Source organism: Mus caroli, chromosome X (assembly GCF_900094665.2).
Source record: "Mus caroli chromosome X, CAROLI_EIJ_v1.1, whole genome shotgun sequence".
In the NCBI taxonomy this organism is placed as follows: Eukaryota; Metazoa; Chordata; class Mammalia; order Rodentia; family Muridae; genus Mus; species Mus caroli.
In genome coordinates, this window is record NC_034589.1 from 90108944 (window position 1) to 90125618 (window position 16675).

Genomic DNA, 16675 nt, shown 5'->3' on the forward strand with positions numbered 1-16675 from the left:
ATAGTACTACTGGAGGATCCTGCAATACCTCTCCTGGGCATAAATCCAGATGATGTTCCAACTTGTAAGAAAGACACATGCTCCACTATGTTCATAGCAGCCTTATTTATAATAGCCAGAAGTTGGAAAGAACCCAGATGCCCCTCAACAGAGGAATGAATACAGAAAAATGTGATACATTTACACAGTGGAGTACTACTCAGCTATTAAAAAGAACGATTTTACGAAACTCCTAGGCAAATGGATGGACCTGGAGGGCATCATCCTGAGTGATGTAACCCAATCATAAAAGAACTCACATGATATGTACTCACTGATAAGTGGGTATTAGCCCAGAAACTTGGAATACCCAATATAGAAGATACAATTTGCAAAACACATGAAAATCAAGAATGAAGACCAAAGTGTGGACCCTTTGCCCCTTCTTAGAATTGGGAATAAAACACTTATGGAAGGAGTTACAGAGACAAAGTTTGGAGCTGAGATGAAANNATGGNCCATCTAGAGACTGCCATACCCAGGGATCCATCCCATAATCAGCTTCCAAATGCTGACACCATTGTATACACTAGCAAGATTTTGCTGAAAGGACCCTGATACAGCTGTCTCTTGTGAGGCTATGCAGGGGCCTAGTAAACCCAGAACTGGATGCTCACAGTCAGCTATTGGATGGATCACAGTGCCCCCAATGGAGGAACTAGAGAAAGTACCCAAGGAGCTAAAGGGAATCTGCAACCCTATAGGTGGAACAACAATATGAACTAAGCAGTACCCCTGGAGCTCCTGTCTCTAGCTGTGTATGTATCAGAAGATGGCCTACTTGGCCATCATTGGGAAAAGAGGCCCCTTGGTCTTGAAAACTTTATATGTCTCAGTAAGGGAGAAAGTCAGGGCCAAGAGGTGGGAGTGTGTGGGTAAGGGAGTGGGGGGAGGAGGGTCTGGGGGACTTTTGGGATAGCATTGGAAATGTAAATGAAGAAAATACCTAATTAAAAAAATAAAAAAATAAACAAACAAACAAAAAAAACCAAGAAAGTTTTCCTTAGGTACCCCTCCTTTTAACATTAATGGTTGTTTAAGTGTTTGATGACAAGAGACCTGTGGATAGTAACTAAAACTACATTGTTAATCTAAAGCTTGTCTCCACAGTAATGCTACCTCACACTGGTCAGGGTGTGACCTGATCCAAGTGCCAGATGGAAGGCCATTCTTTAGTGAGATTTGGAAAGTTCCTTTCCACCTGGAGGCAAGCTAATCTTTGGATCTTTCAAAGCAGCTGTATCTCCCACTAAACTGTCTCTTTCTAAACTGAGAGAGAGAGAGAGAGAGAGAGAGAGAGAGAGAGAGAGAGAGAGAGAGAGAATTGTTTTCAACTAAAAGTAAATAACTGAGACAAATCACACTGATTCTAGCCATTCTAACAACTACATATAGACTCTGCTTCCTTGAGCTGAGACCATGGAATTCCTTCCTCTGTTTATTTGATATTTTGGTCTCACCTGCCTAGGCCATAAGTACCAACTCTTCATATATCCATACTAAACCAACTAAGGTATCTCTAAAGAAGAAGTATGTAATGGTCCACGTTTATTCTGTGAGATGGTGAAACCCAGAGGGACCTGTGCTCTGATGACAAGTGTGCTCACTTTACCATGGAACTGAGCTCACCATGATCAGAAAGCAAGCATATGGCTTACTACCACCTTGGCTAATAACAAAATGTAATGGATGAGCATCATATGACACCAACACGATCTCACTGATGGAACTACATGGCATAAAACAAAATGGCAGCACCATATAACTTCCCCATCCTATTGAGCCATCAGAGGATCACTGCAGCCCTTTTTATATTAGGCTAAGAAGGTAAACACCGGGGCTCCAGGTTGCTTTCTTTTTGTCATTTTTAATGTTTTGTTTGTTCTAATTTTGATAATTTTTCCATGGTACATTCATAGGCTTTTTCCAATCTAGATTGCTCTCTTTAAAATAAACACATCAGACAAACAAAATTCCAAAGAAACAAACAAAAAAACCCAAACCCAAACAAACAAACAACCCCCCCCCCAAGTTACATTGAGTGTTTGAAGAGCTTGCTTTCTTATCTAATGTTTTCCTTTCTATTTCATCAGGAACAATATGCAACTTCCTATCCTCCTTAACCCAAGTCCCCAATATTTTCAGAGCTCATGTCAGGCCAGGGCCTTTTTATTAGCTGTCACTTGCTCAGGATTCATTGTTGAGAGAAAAGATTATTTTGATTTACATCACAGCTAACAGCCAGATCTTAAGCCATTATGTAGCTTTAAAAATAGAGTTCTATTTCTTTGACAGCAGGTGCTTCTTTCATTGATTTGTCCTACAGATGAGGTTAAAAGAAAACCAGTATCGAGCACATGGAATGCAGAGCTTCTGTTCTGTGGTGCTTTGAATAAAAATGGCTCCCAGAGGCTCCTGTATATGAATGGTTACTCACCAGGGTCTAGCATTATTTGAGAGGACTATAAGGATTAGGAGATGGAGCCTTGCCAGAGTAGATATGGTCTTGCTGGAGGAAGTGTGTCATTGGGGGTGGGCCATGCTAGGCCCAATTGGTCTGCCTCTGTCTCTCTGTCTATGTATCTCTCATGTATCTCTCACCTACTGCACCAATGCCTGCCTGAATGCTGCCACATCCCACACCATGATGAGAGTGAATGAAATGTTCAAGACTGTAAGCAAGTTCCCAATTAAATGCTTTCATTAGAGTTGCTTTGGTCACGGTGTCTCTTCACAGTAAGAGAACAATGACTAAGACATGTTCTATCCTCTGTTAAACCGCTGTACCTTTAGGTGAACCTTCCTAAAATGATCATACCTGAACTTGTTAAATGTTATATATTCCTTCACAGAAAGATGAAAGAGACAGGGCCACCCCCAGCCAATTGGATACAATTAGGCTCTAATAACATGAGATCTCAAGGTTTTATTGAGGATCTAGGGTGATAAACTAGGAAAGGCTAGAGAAAGGAAGATTTACCTATGTGGCTAAGAGAAAACCACATATATACAGAGAGAGAAGAGTATTCAGTATGATGGCTTTTGAGTCATCAAAACTCCTCTCAGTAACCTCTTACCAATTCTCTGTAAGCCCAATAAACTTATTGGTTCCCCTGGGGGGAACTCTGATGAAATGGGGCTTTGGTTTGTCAGTGGAACCTTATGAGCATGGGATATAGATACCACTTAGCTCTCCTTGCCACCACACAGGAAGAAAGAATTACACATAGAGAGTAAATTAATTTACTAATGTTATTATGTCTCACAGTATTAAGAAAGGAAATTAGTAAATAAATGGACATGCTAGAATAATAGCAATATGGACTTTGTTTCAGTAAAGAATAGATTCTATATATGAAAATTAGAATGTCTACATATTTCCTGAATGGAAGACTAGATAGATTACACAAGATATGAAAGTCTGAGTAAGATATTTAAGGTACATAAAGGTTGAGACTTAGAGATAACACATATGGTATTAAAGTTTCTAAGGTCAAAGATCAACAATTACAGGAACTAGATGAAATGTATGTTTAATAAAAGCTTATTTAAAGTGTTTAAAATACAATACAGTAGCTAAAAGTAGTTGGAAGTTAAAATATAATGCAGTAGTTAAAAGTTTTAAAAGTACCAAACTGGTATAATTGACCTTCTAGGTATTCAATAACCTTATTTGGAAGCTTATACTAATGTGATCAGAAAAGTTAAAGGGGGGAATATTTGCTCCTTGTCCTCTAAGGTAAATTCTAACTAGTGTCCATTCTACCAAGAGGAGAGTCAAGAAAGAGGAAAAATTTCTGGACACCTACATGGTTTTTTAACACCTAGCAGGAAAGTATAACCAAAATTAAAATGATCCACATGTTTCTTTAACAGTATTCAAATACTATATTTAATCATATTAGATGTTATTTGGAGAACTATTTTCACAAAATAAGGTTCTTCTTGATGAAAAATGTGTGTGTGTATCATACATAGGCAAGACCTTGGCTCAGTTTAACACTGCAGTATCTACCTGCGGCTAAACACACACACACACACCCTATCTTCTTAAATGTCATTAGGACTTTCTACACTCTTATCACACAGTCTTCCTAACTAAAGCAGACTACTAGATACTCCATCCTCAAATTCATAGGTTTTTAGGAAATTATTCAAGGACTGGTGTCCTTGGGACATTTCTGGACAATTTCATAAACAGGAACCAACAGGATTTCATTTTATCCCTTGTTATCAACTAGATGCTGATTTTAACTGACTTCCTTTGCAAAGTTTCCTTACACCAAAGTCTGTCATAATAAACAGCTGATTACTTGGTTACCTGATCTTTAACAGGACTCTGGTACAGGACAAAACAAAATCGGTCTTGCTAATATCTACGATAAAGTGTTCTTTAAGTGGTTTTCTTGCCTGTTCTCATTCTCTAATAAGAGAAATGCTGTCCCAACTATTATTATTATTATTATTATTATTATTATTATTATTATTATTATTATTATGGCATGAAACCAGGGGTTAGCACATCTTAGGCAAGTGCTCTATTATGAGCTTCATCCCCATCCCTAGATACTAAAATATCCAAATATATGGCAGTTTGAATAACTTCTATCAAGAGCAGACAGAGAGCTGGCTATTAAGTTTTTAATGCCAACTTCTTGATCATGGTCTCTCTCCTTCCAGGCAAACATAATGTCACTGTTTTATTAGATATTTTCTTTATTTACATTTCAAATGATATCCTCTCTCTCATTTCCACTCTGAACCCCACCCATCCATCTCCCCTCCCCCTGCTCACTAACTCCTGCTTCCCTGTCCTGACATTCCCCTACACTGGGGCATCAAGCCTTCATAGAACCAAGGACTTCTCCTCTCATTGGTGTCCCACAAGGCCATCCTCTGCTACATATGCAGCTGGAGCCATGAGTCCCACCAAGTGTTTTCTTTGGTTGGTGGTTTAGTCCCTGGGAGCTCTGGAGGGGGGTACTGGTTGGTTGATATTGTTGTTCCTCCTATGGGGCTGTAAACCCCTTCAGCTCCTTGGGTCCTTTCTCTAGTGGATGCCAAGAAATGCTTGGAGACAGGAGCCTGATATAGCTGTCTCCTGAGAGACTCTGACAGAGCCTAACAAATACAGAGGTAGATGCTTACAGCCATCCATTGGACTGAGCACAGGGTCCCCAATGGAGGAGCTAGAGAAAGGACCAAACTATGTTTTTAAAGTACTCTCTCAGTAAGAATTCTAATAGTACTGCTAGTCTCAAGTGTTGTATGTTACAGATGCTACCTCACTTGCATAGCATATTCCAAGGATGCATACTGTCATTACATGGCTTCCTTATGTTCTGGATTTTTCCATTTGTTAAGTTTTGTTATGGCTCCTAAGATGGACCCTCCTCTGAGGCACTCTAACTCCTGCCCCTTCTACATTGCCCTTTTTGCTAGCTCTGAAGTAGTTAAAATGTCTGTACCCTGAAACCTCTAATACCAGTTAGGTTCAGATCAGCTTTACATCTTTCAGGACCAAACTGACTCATTAACTGCGATGGTTCTTCAAAATTAAAAATAGTTATATCTCCTAACTAGTGAAATGTGCCCTTCTCTACATGCAATCTTGCTTCTACACCAGAAGACTCAACCTGGTTCAAGACAGAGTCCAAAGACTCAAAAAAAAATTCTACAAAAGGCCTCTTCCTCTGGATGGGCTTTTTGTTCTCTAATCCTGACTCTTCCCCTTAATCACTCCTTTCCTCCTTATTATCCCCATAGATATATTTTTACACTGTCCTTTAAACTGTTTATAGAATCACAGTTCTTACTAGATCCACTACACAGGATAAATTAAAAACAGTGCTTCTCATAAAGTTACTCAAAACCAAAAACTTCTGAAAGAAGTCCCTTCTGCTAGCACAAAGTAGCTGGACAGAAAACAGCTCCTCCTATCTTTTATATGTAAAGGATATAAAATAAAGGAAATCTTCTACACCAAAACCCGCGCTATGAAACAGGCCAGAGACTTTACAAAGCCTGATGCCCAAGGAATTCTAGAAAACAACCAACCCCATCATGCCCATGAGCCTAAAAATTACAGCAACAGGCACTCTGAATTATCTCTCTGCAGTTTACACAAAGGGGGCAGTTTCTGAACCAGTAGAATTCAGTCCTATGGTGAGAGTTTTTGTTTCTTTTAAAAACACAGACAATAACTAACTTATTAACTAACTAACTAAGCCATCAGAGGTGAATAGAGAGAGAGTGACAAGGGAAGCAGGGAGGGAGAGAGAATTGATATTGGTGGGATGAGGAAAGAGAGCTCATCTCTAGGACTCTAGGACATGCCAGAGACCTGGGATGGGTAAGGTTCCAGGAAGTCTATGATGGTGGCTCTAGCTGAGACTCCTACCAGTGAGGGGTATGGAGCTTGAAGTGGCCACCTCCTGCAGTCAGGCAGGACTCTCAGTGGAGGGATAAGTACACCAACCCACACACAAAACTAAAATTTGTCTTGCCTACAAAAAGCACAGGGACAAAGATGGAGCAGAGACTGAAAGAATGGCCAACCAATGAGTGGTCCAACTTGAGACCCACCCCATGGTCAAGCACCAATCTGTGACTTAGTACTAGTAGTATTCTGTTATGCTTGCAGATAGGAGCCTAGCATAATTCTTGTCTGAGGGGCTCTACCCAGCAGTTGACTGAAACAGATGCAGAGGCGCATAGCCAAGCATTGGACTGAGGTCAAGGAGTTTTATGGAAGAGTTGGAGGAAGAAGTGAAGGCTCTGAGGAAATAGGAACCCCACAGGAAGAAGAACAGAGTCAACTAACTTGAACTCTTGGGAGCTCTCAGAGACTGAACCACCAACCAAAGAGCATACACAAACTAAACCTAGGACCCCTGCACATATGTAGTAGATGAACAGCTTGGGTCCTGAACAACTGGAGCAAGTGCTGTCCCTGACTATTGCCTGCCTGTTCCCATACCTAGGCTTGCTTTTTCTGCCATCACTGGGAGAGAATATGCAGTGACTTGATTTGCCAGGGTGGGTTGGTATCCTCAGAGGAGAAGAGGGTAATGGGGAGAGGCCTGTGAAGGGGAATGGGAGGAGGAAGACTGGGAGGAGAGGAAGGCTTCAGTTGGGATGTAAAATGAATAAATAAATAAATGGAGAAAGCAACACATAAATACTATAAGAATATGTTTTCATTTGAATCCCAGATGTGGGATATGGACCTGCTTCAGATTGTCCACAACAGCTGACTATGATTTGTGTCATGCTCTAGCAGGGGCATGATTTTGCCAGCTGCAAATAGTTTTTGTGATTGCGTTTGGAATTCTGAGAACTTTCAGAGGGTAGAGCCCTGATAGGTGGGTGGTTTTTTTGGTAGGTTGCTGGTTGCTTGGTGGTTGTTGTTTTTTTTAAGTAGTTGTGTATAAAGAAGAAACAACAAGAAGAAATTAGACATCCTGATGGCAAAGATCAAACTTGGCCCGAGGAACAGAATGTACCTAATCAGCAGGAAGTAGTATGATTACATCACCCCCTTTCTGACCATGGACTTTATTCGGGGATCTTTTTCCTTTCCCCCTCTATCCCTATTTCTCTCCTATCTAGTGTTAGGGAGTTGAAAGGGTAGAAGGAAAGGGTGAAAAAGGGTGGAAAAAAGAAGGACCCACAATGTAGCCAAAGTCTGGCTACACAGTCCCTTCCCAGACCCTATTCTCCTCTACAAAATCTGATTCTGAAGCCTTGTGTAATGTATTCTTCTCTACCCTTGGATATAAACCAAAGTATTTGGAGATGCCAGCCTCTCAGGTCATGTCTGCTCTTGCCATTTTGAGGTGGAACTGAGTCTGTTCTTTCCTTTTCCCATGATGACTTACTTCTTGCTGTTACAGTTACTGTTTCAGTTATCAAGTATGGTTTATAAAATCACTTTTATTAGCTGTAGTCCTAGTGGAAATTTAAATTTTAGCGTCCTTACTGATGTTATTTTTTCCTGTTTGTTTATGTGTTACTAGTGAATTTCTTACCTGTTTTCTTTGTGCTGCTTATTAGGGATGGAAAAGCTTTCGTTGTTTTCACTGTGTCTTAGCTAGTGTTGGGATTGAAGGTCCTGATGAACTAAAATGTTTCTCTATCTTTTCACTTGTTGTTGCAGGCTGTGGAGGTGGGCTTCCCAAAGCTTCTTGGATCACTGATTATTGTGGCGATCTTCTGGCTGACTAATGCCTAGGTGGAGAAGGTTAGAGATAAATGTCCTTAATTTGGTTGTTGTTGAGATTGGAATGTTAAATGTTCACCATAATCTACATGTGTAAACCAAATAAATCTTTTCTTTCTAAACATACCTTTGGTTCCAGTTTTCAATCAAAGCAACAGAAATAAAACTAGAAGACTTAAACCCAAGACCTACTGACAACCATAAGCATAACCCCAACCCTAAGCCTTAAACTAGCCATATCCCTAGTGTTAATATTAACTCTATCCCATGCTGGCACTATATTCTAAACTCTAGACAAAATATTTATCCTAGCCCAACCTCCAACTATAACCTTAACCCTAATACCAGCCCTGTTCCAAATGTAAACCCCAAACTTACTATTAGCCTACCCCTAACACTGTCTTAAAAACATTATCTAACATTCCTCCAATCCTAATCTCAAATTTAGACCTAATCCTAAGGATAGCTTCAAATCTAAATTTAACTTTACAACCATTCTAGTTTAGCTCTAAGAAAACCCAAAGAACTACTGCTATCTTTATCTCTAACTTACCATATCCTTGCCCTAGAATTAACCCCCTACCTAATGACATTAAACATTATACTTAATCTTAGCCTAGACGTATTTCTTACCCCAACCCTGGCCATAGCTCAAATATGAATCCTAACCAAAACTCTAGCACTATTCCTAATATTGTCTCTAACCTTAATCCTAATCATAGGACTAAACTTCAGCTTGAGTTATACACCCAAACAAAACTAAAAATTACGTCCCAGAATAGATGAAAATATTTACTTAATTGTATAGGCAAAATTAATCCCAATCCTAAACATGACCATGAAACTAACTCTAGCTTTATCCTTATTCTAAACCTAGACTTCTCCTTAGTCCTAGCTCAAAGCCTAACCCTTGCCCATAGTCCTAGACTTAACTATAAAATTAGCCCTAACATGAACCCTATTCCTTGCTCCAACTTTTACCTAAGACCTAACCCTGGCCACATAACAATAACCCTAAATACAATATAGAATTAGACCAAATCCTAGGCCTAATATTAATTATAGCATTAGACTTAGGTGTAATTATAGCACACCAAACCTCCAGCCATAGCCTAAAACATAACCTTTCTTAAAAGATTTATTTTTATTTTATATGTGAGTGTTTTGCCTGCCTAAGGAGGATGTCCAATGGCTTAAAACTGAAGTTACAGATGGTTGTAACCTGCCATATGGGTATATGAAACTGAATATAGGTCCTTTGAAAGAGCAGCAATTGCTATTAATTGCTGAGCCATTTCTCTAGCCCCCTTGCTGAAACTTTTAACCTAGACCTCTTCCTAGCAATAGTCTGAATCCCGGCACAATCATAGCCATAAGCTTTACATAGCCATACCCCCAGATGCTCAACCTAGTTCTATTTCTAACACTGATCCAAACTCTAGTCATAGACATAGTCCTAACCCTAAACCAAGTCCAAACATTAACCATACTCCAAATCCTAATTATAGTAAACAAAGCTCTAGTCATATGTTAGCCATAGCCATAGCATGATCCCTAAAACTAATAATACACACAACCCTAGAATTACCCTATTTTTGGTCTGGAATTAGCATTCATCAAAGCCCTAAGCACAATCCCATCCCCATTTCTAACTAGAAAGCTAACCCAGAACTAACTCTAGAATTAGTTTTATCCTAATCTTAACCAAAACCCTGAGTTTGGTCCTATGTAATACCTATTGTGCTGGTTGGCTTTGCCAGCTTGACACATATCTGGGAAGAGGGAATTATGATTGAGAAAACACCTCCATTAAACAAGCCTATAGGAGGTGGGCAGCATGCTGCCCCTTCCCCCCTCCCATTGAGCTCCATCACCTTCCTTCCTGAGAAGTCCTGCCAGGCCCCAAGAACACCCAGACCTTCCAGACCCAGGAACACCCAGGCTAGACCCTGCCCTGCCTATCTCCTTCCTGCTTAATCCAGCTGGGGCACAGCCAGCAGAGGTGAGTTGTGCTCTGTTCTCACAGCTCCATCTTGGACCATGGCTTTGCCTCCCTTCCTGAGGAGGCCTGTCTGACCCAGGGAACATACAGTTCCACCTGAGGCAAAGCCAGCATCCGTGAGCAGAGTGCTGTTCCCTGAGCTCAATTTTCAGGCCCGAGGCTCTGCCTGACTGCCTGAGAAGTCTTGTTGGCATCAGTAAGATCCAGCCAACACCAAGGACAACCAGATCACTAAAGGCCAGCATAAAAATACAACCAACAGGAACCCTGGCAACATGGCACTGCCAGAACCAAGATATTCTACCACAGCAAGCCCTGGATATCCTAACACTGCTGAACCACAAGGAAATGACCTTAAATCCAAGTGTATAAAGATGATAGAGGCCTTTAAAGAGGAAATTAATAAATTATTTAAAGAAATACAGGAAAAAACATCAAACAGGTGAAGAAATAGAATAAAATGGTTCGAAACCTGAAAAAGGAAATAGGAGCAATAAAGAAAAAACAAGCCCAGGGAAATCTGAAGATGGGAAGCCTAGGGATGAGAACAGGAACAACAGCTGCAAGCATTACCAACAGAATATGAGAAATGGAAAAGAGAATATCAGGCATAAAAGATAAGATTGAAGAAAAAAATGTTAAATATAAAAACTCCCTGACATAAAAATATCAAATAAATCTGGGACATTATGAAAAGATCAAACCTAAGAATAATAGGAATAGAAGAAGGAGAAGACTTCTTGACTGTGGGGTGGTAATTCCATCTCTCCACTTGATGCCCTGTCTTTCTACTGGAAGTGCTACAAGATCTCTCTCCTCACTGTAGGACATTTCACCCTTTGAGTCCTGGGAGTTTCTCACCTTCCCAGTCTCTGGTACATTCTAGTGGATCCCCCCAACCTCCTACCTCCTGAGGTTGCCTGTTTCCACTTTTTCTGCTCGCCCTCAGGGCTTCAGTCCTGTTCCCCCCAATACCTGATCATGCTCCCCTCTTCCCCTTCCTGCCCCCTTTCCCACCAAGATCCCTCCCTCCCTCACCCCACCCCCATGATTGCTTTTTTCCTCCCAAGTGGGGTTGAAGCATCCTACCTGGACCCTTCAGCTTGTTAACCTTCTTGAGTTTTGTGGATTGTATCTTGGGTATGTTTTTTGGCTAATATCCCCTTATTAGTAAGTACCTACCACGTATGTACTTTTGGGTCTGAGTTACCTAACTCAGGATGATATTTTCTAATTCCCTCCATTTGCCTGCAAAACTCATGATGCCCTCTTGCTTAATAGCTGAGTATTATTCCATTATGTAAATGATCCAGAATTGTTCCTGTCTGAAAGAACTGCAGGGTCAAAAATGGAGAAGAACCTAAGGGAAAGGAGGTCCAGTAAAGACTCAAATTGGGCTCCAGCTCAAGAGGAGGCCCCAAAAGCCTGACATTATTACTGATACTATGGTATACTTACAAATAGGAGCCTAGCATGACTGCCCTCTGAAAAACCCAATAAGAGCTGACTGAGACAGATGCAGATATTTACATACAACAGAAGCTGGTGACCCCTGTGGTTGAATTAGGGAAAACCTGGAAGAAACTGAGGAGGAGGGCAACCCTATGGGAAGATAAGTAGTCTCAACTAATCTGGCCCCCTGAGGTTGCTCTGACCCTGAGCCACCAACCAAGCAGCATACCTCAGCTGGTATGAGACCCCCCCCCCAATACATATACAGCAGAAAACTGCAGGGCCTTGACTCAGTGAGAGAAGATATACCTAACCCTCTAGAGATTTGAAGCCCCAGGGAGTGGGGAGACCTGGTGTGGTGAGGACATCCTCTTGGAGACAGGGGGAAGAAGTATGGGATGTGGAACAGTCCGAGGGCAGACTAGGAGGGGGATAAAGACTGGACTGTAAAAAAAAGATTTAGAAAATAATAAAAAAAAAGAAGACGAGTGCCAGCTCTATGACCCAGAAAATATTTTTTAACAAAATCATAGAAGAAAAACTTCCACAGTCTAAAGAAAGAGATGCCTATAAACATACAAGAAGCTTACAGAACACCAAATACATTGGACCAAAATGAAAAATCCTCCTGCAAAATAATAATCAAAACACTAAATGTACAGAAGAAAGAAAGAATATTAAAAGCTGCAAGGGGAAAAGGACAAGTAACGTACAAAGGCAGACCTATCAGAATTACACCCAACCTCTCAACAGAGACTCTAAAACCTAGAAGCGCCTGGACTGATATCTTGCAGACATAAGAGAATATAAATGTCATCCCAGACTGCTACACCCAGCAAAACATTTAATGACAATAGATGGAGAAAACGAAACATTACATGATAAAGCCAAATTTAAACAATATCTATCCACAAATCGAGCCCTACAGAAAATACTATAAGGAAAACTCCAACCCAAAAAAGTTAACTACACCCAAGGAAACAGAAAATAAATAATCCCATACCAGGAAAGCCAAAAGATGAGAAGCATGGGCACACACATGTGCCTGCACATGCGTGTTTGCACTCATGCACACACACACACACACACACACACACTACTATTACTACTACTACCACCACCAACAACAACATCAATATAACAGGAATTAATAAGCATTTGGACCTTAATATCTCAACATCAACTGACTCAATTCACCAGTAAAACACAGACTAACATAATGGATGAAAAAACAGAATCCATCATTCTGTTGCATATAAGAAACAAACCTCAATAGCAATGATAGACTTTACCTCAGAGAAAAAGGCTGGAAAAGGTTTTCAAAGCAAACAAACAGAATCAAGAAGCAAGCTAGAGTAGTCATTCTAATATCTAATAAAATAGACTTTCAGCCAAAATTGATCAAAAGAGATGGAGAAGTGTAGACTCATATTTTTCAAAACCTGCTTTAATAAGTGTACTTAAATGGTTTAACCTTCCTTCCAGCCCACCAGAGGGAGTGGAAAGGAAAGGTTAATAGGGCAAAGAAGAATACAGACCTGTTTAGAAAGACTTTTTTAGGGTGAATCCAATCTGTGTTGTTAATATATCAGCAATTCAGTTCACATGAATCACCAGTGGTAGTTCAATCCACTTGCGAACAGCAAAGGCAGTTTGATCCAGAAGAAACCTTCCAAGGCTCTGCCAATTTGCCAGAGTCTGATGAAACTGCAAGAAGCCACCAGAACAGCACCAGAAGATTGTTGGTGTGTTTCTTTCTCTAAATATAAATGATGATCAGTGAAAATGGCAAGGCAAACCAATGCCACAGCATCATTAGCAAAGACCAGCAAAGAGTGGCAAGGCAAACCAGTATCACAAAGGGTCATGCACTGTCTGTTGGGTTATATTTATACCCTTTCCAATCATCATGTGTTCTCTCAAGCATCTGCTCTAACAAAACATCACATACCTGTTTCCCAAGCAGCTTCCAGAAAACACTATGTGTCTGTTCTCAGCAAAATATCCTCCCAAGTGTTTGCTTCAGAAAAAAAAAATTCTCTCATTAGACACTTTCCAGAAAAATACCATATGACACAACCGAGTCTCCAAAGAAACTAGAAATTTCCTTACCAGGGAAGGACACTTGATGCTTAACAAAGAAAAAAAATCCACCAAGATAACATCTCAGTTCTGAACATCTATGCCCCAAATACAAAGACACCCACATTTGTAAAGGAAAATTTACTAAAGCATAAATCCAAAATTGACCTTCACACATTAATACTGGGAGACTTGAACACCTCATTCTCACCAATCTACAGGACATCTGGACAGAAACTAAAAAGAGAGAAATGATGAAACTAACAGATGTTATGAATAAAATGGACCTAACAGATATCTATAGACATTAGATATACCTACACAAAAAAATATACCTTCTTCTCAGCACCTCATGAAACCTTTTCCATACTCAGCTACAAAGCATACCTCAACATATACAAGAAAAATCAAAATGACTCCTTGTATCTTATCAAACCCCCATGGATTAAGGCTGAACTTCAACTACAAAAGAAACAACAGAAAGCTTACAAACTCATAGAAACTGAACAAATCTTTACTTAATGATCACTGGGTGAGGGAAGAAAGAAAGACATTAAAAACTTTCTAGAAATCAATGAAAACGAAGGCACGAATACCTGAACTTATGGGACATAATGAAAGCAATGCTAAGAGGAACGTTCATTGCACTAAGTGCCTTCATAAGGGAATTGGAGAAATCTCATACTAGCAATTTAAAAGCACACTTAAAAGCTCTAGAACAAAAAGAAGCAAATACACCCAAAAAAATTTTGATAGCAGAAAATAATCAAACTCAGGCCTGAAATCAATAAATTAGAAACAAAGAGAACAATTCAAAGAATCAATGAAACCAAGAGCTGGTTCTTTGAGAAAATCAACAAAATAGACAAACCCTTAGCCAAACTAACTAAAAGGTAGAGAGACAAAATCCAAGTTAAGACAATCAGCTGGGCAGTGGTGGCACACGCCTTTAATCCCAGCACTTGGGAGGCAGAGGCAGGCAGATTTCTGAGTTTGGGCCAGTCTGGTCTACAGAGTGAGCTCCAGGACAGCCAGGGCTATACAGAGAAACCCTGTCTTGAAAAACCTAAAATAAAATAAAAAAAAGACAATCAAAAATGAAAAGACTCTGAGGAAATCCAAAGAATAATTAGGTCTCATACCAAAAACCTGTACTTGACAAAATTGAATAATCTAAACAAAATGGACGATTTTCTTGATAGATTCCACTTAGCAAAGTTAAATCGAGATCTGATGTAATAAAACCAAAATCAAGTGTAAATAGTCTTATTAACCTTAAGGAAAGAAGCAGTCACCAAAAGTTTCCTAACAAAAATAAATAAATAAATAAATAAATAAATAAAGCCCAGGACCAGATGGTTTTAGCACAGAATTCTACCAGATTTTTAAAGAACAGTTGAATTAATACTCTTCAAAATATTAATAGAAGGGACATTGCCAAACCAATTATTTGAGGTCACCCTAATAACTAAACCATACAAAGATACAATAAAGTACGAGAATTTCAGACCAATCTCCCTTATGAACAAAAGGGTTGTTCATGAACCCTTTTGAAAAGAGTATAATAATACTCAAAAAATAATAAAATACCCACAAACTGAATCCAAGAACACATTAAAAAATATCATCCACTATGATGAAGTAGACTTCATCCCAGAGATACAGGGATAGTTCAACACTATATAATCTGCTATATAAACAGAAGGGGAAAATCTACACAGTCATCTCATTAGATGCTGAAAAAAACTTTTGACAAAATCCAACACCCCTTCATGATAAAAGCCTTGTAGTGATCAAAGATTCAAGGCACTTATTTAAACACAATAAAGGCAATATACAACAAGCCAATAGACAACATCAATTAATGGGGAGAAACTTGAAGCAATTCCACTAAAATCAGGAACAAGAAAAGGTTGTCTACTCTCTCCCTATCTCTTCAATATAGTACATGAAGTTCTAGCCAGAGCAATAAGGCAACTAAAGGAGATAAAGGGGATACAAATTGGAAAGGAAAAAGTCAAAGTTTTATTATTTATAGATGATATGATAGTATAGATTAGTGATCCTGAAAATTCTACCAGAGAACTCCTACAGATGGGAAAAAAAACTTTATTTAAGTGACTGGATACAAAATTAACTTAAAAAAAATCAGTAACTCTCTCTCCTATGTACAAATAATAAGTGGGTTGAGAAAGAAATCATGGAAAGAACATCCTTCACTGGAGCCACAAATAATGATAAAATATCTTAGTGTAACTCTAACCAAGTAAGTGAAAGACCTGTATGACAAGAACTTCAAGTCTCTGAAGAAAGAATTTGAAGAAGATATCAGAGGATGGAAAGATCTCCCATGCTCATGGATAGGTGAGATTAATTTAGTAAAATTGTCCATGCTACCAAAAGCAATCTAAAAATTCAGTGCAATTCCCATCAAAATTACAACTGAATTCTTCACAGGGATAGAAAGAGCAATTCTCAAATTCATATGGAAAAACAAAAAATCTAGTATAGTGAAAACAATTCTGTACATTAGAAAAATTCCTGAATAGAACAGCAATGGCTTGTGCTGTAAGATCGAGAATCGATAAATGGGACCTCATAAAATTGCAAAGCTTCTGCAAGGCAAAAGACACCGTCAATAAGACAAAAAGACCACCAACAGATTAGGAAAGGATCTTTACCTATCCCAAATCGGATAGGGGGCTAATATCTAATATATATAAAGAACTCAAGAAGGTGGACTCCAGAAAATCAAATAACCCCATTAAAAATGGGGCTCAGAGCTGAACAAAGAATTCTCACCTGAGGAATACCGAATGGCAGAGAAGCACCTGAAAAAATGTTCAACATCCTTAATCATCAGGGAAATGCAAATCAAA

The 16675-nt window shown here is 39.4% G+C and overlaps 1 protein-coding gene across 1 annotated transcript in view; it reads right to left on the reverse strand.

The window, feature by feature from the left end:
• Positions 1 to 16675, reverse strand: part of Asb12 (ankyrin repeat and SOCS box containing 12) — a 90850-nt gene that overhangs the window by 20111 nt on the left and 54064 nt on the right. Inside the window, exon 3 of the mRNA XM_021153858.2 lies at positions 8070 to 8268. The gene's annotated coding sequence lies outside the window, so the exon portion shown is untranslated. The remainder of the gene's footprint in view (positions 1 to 8069; positions 8269 to 16675) is intronic.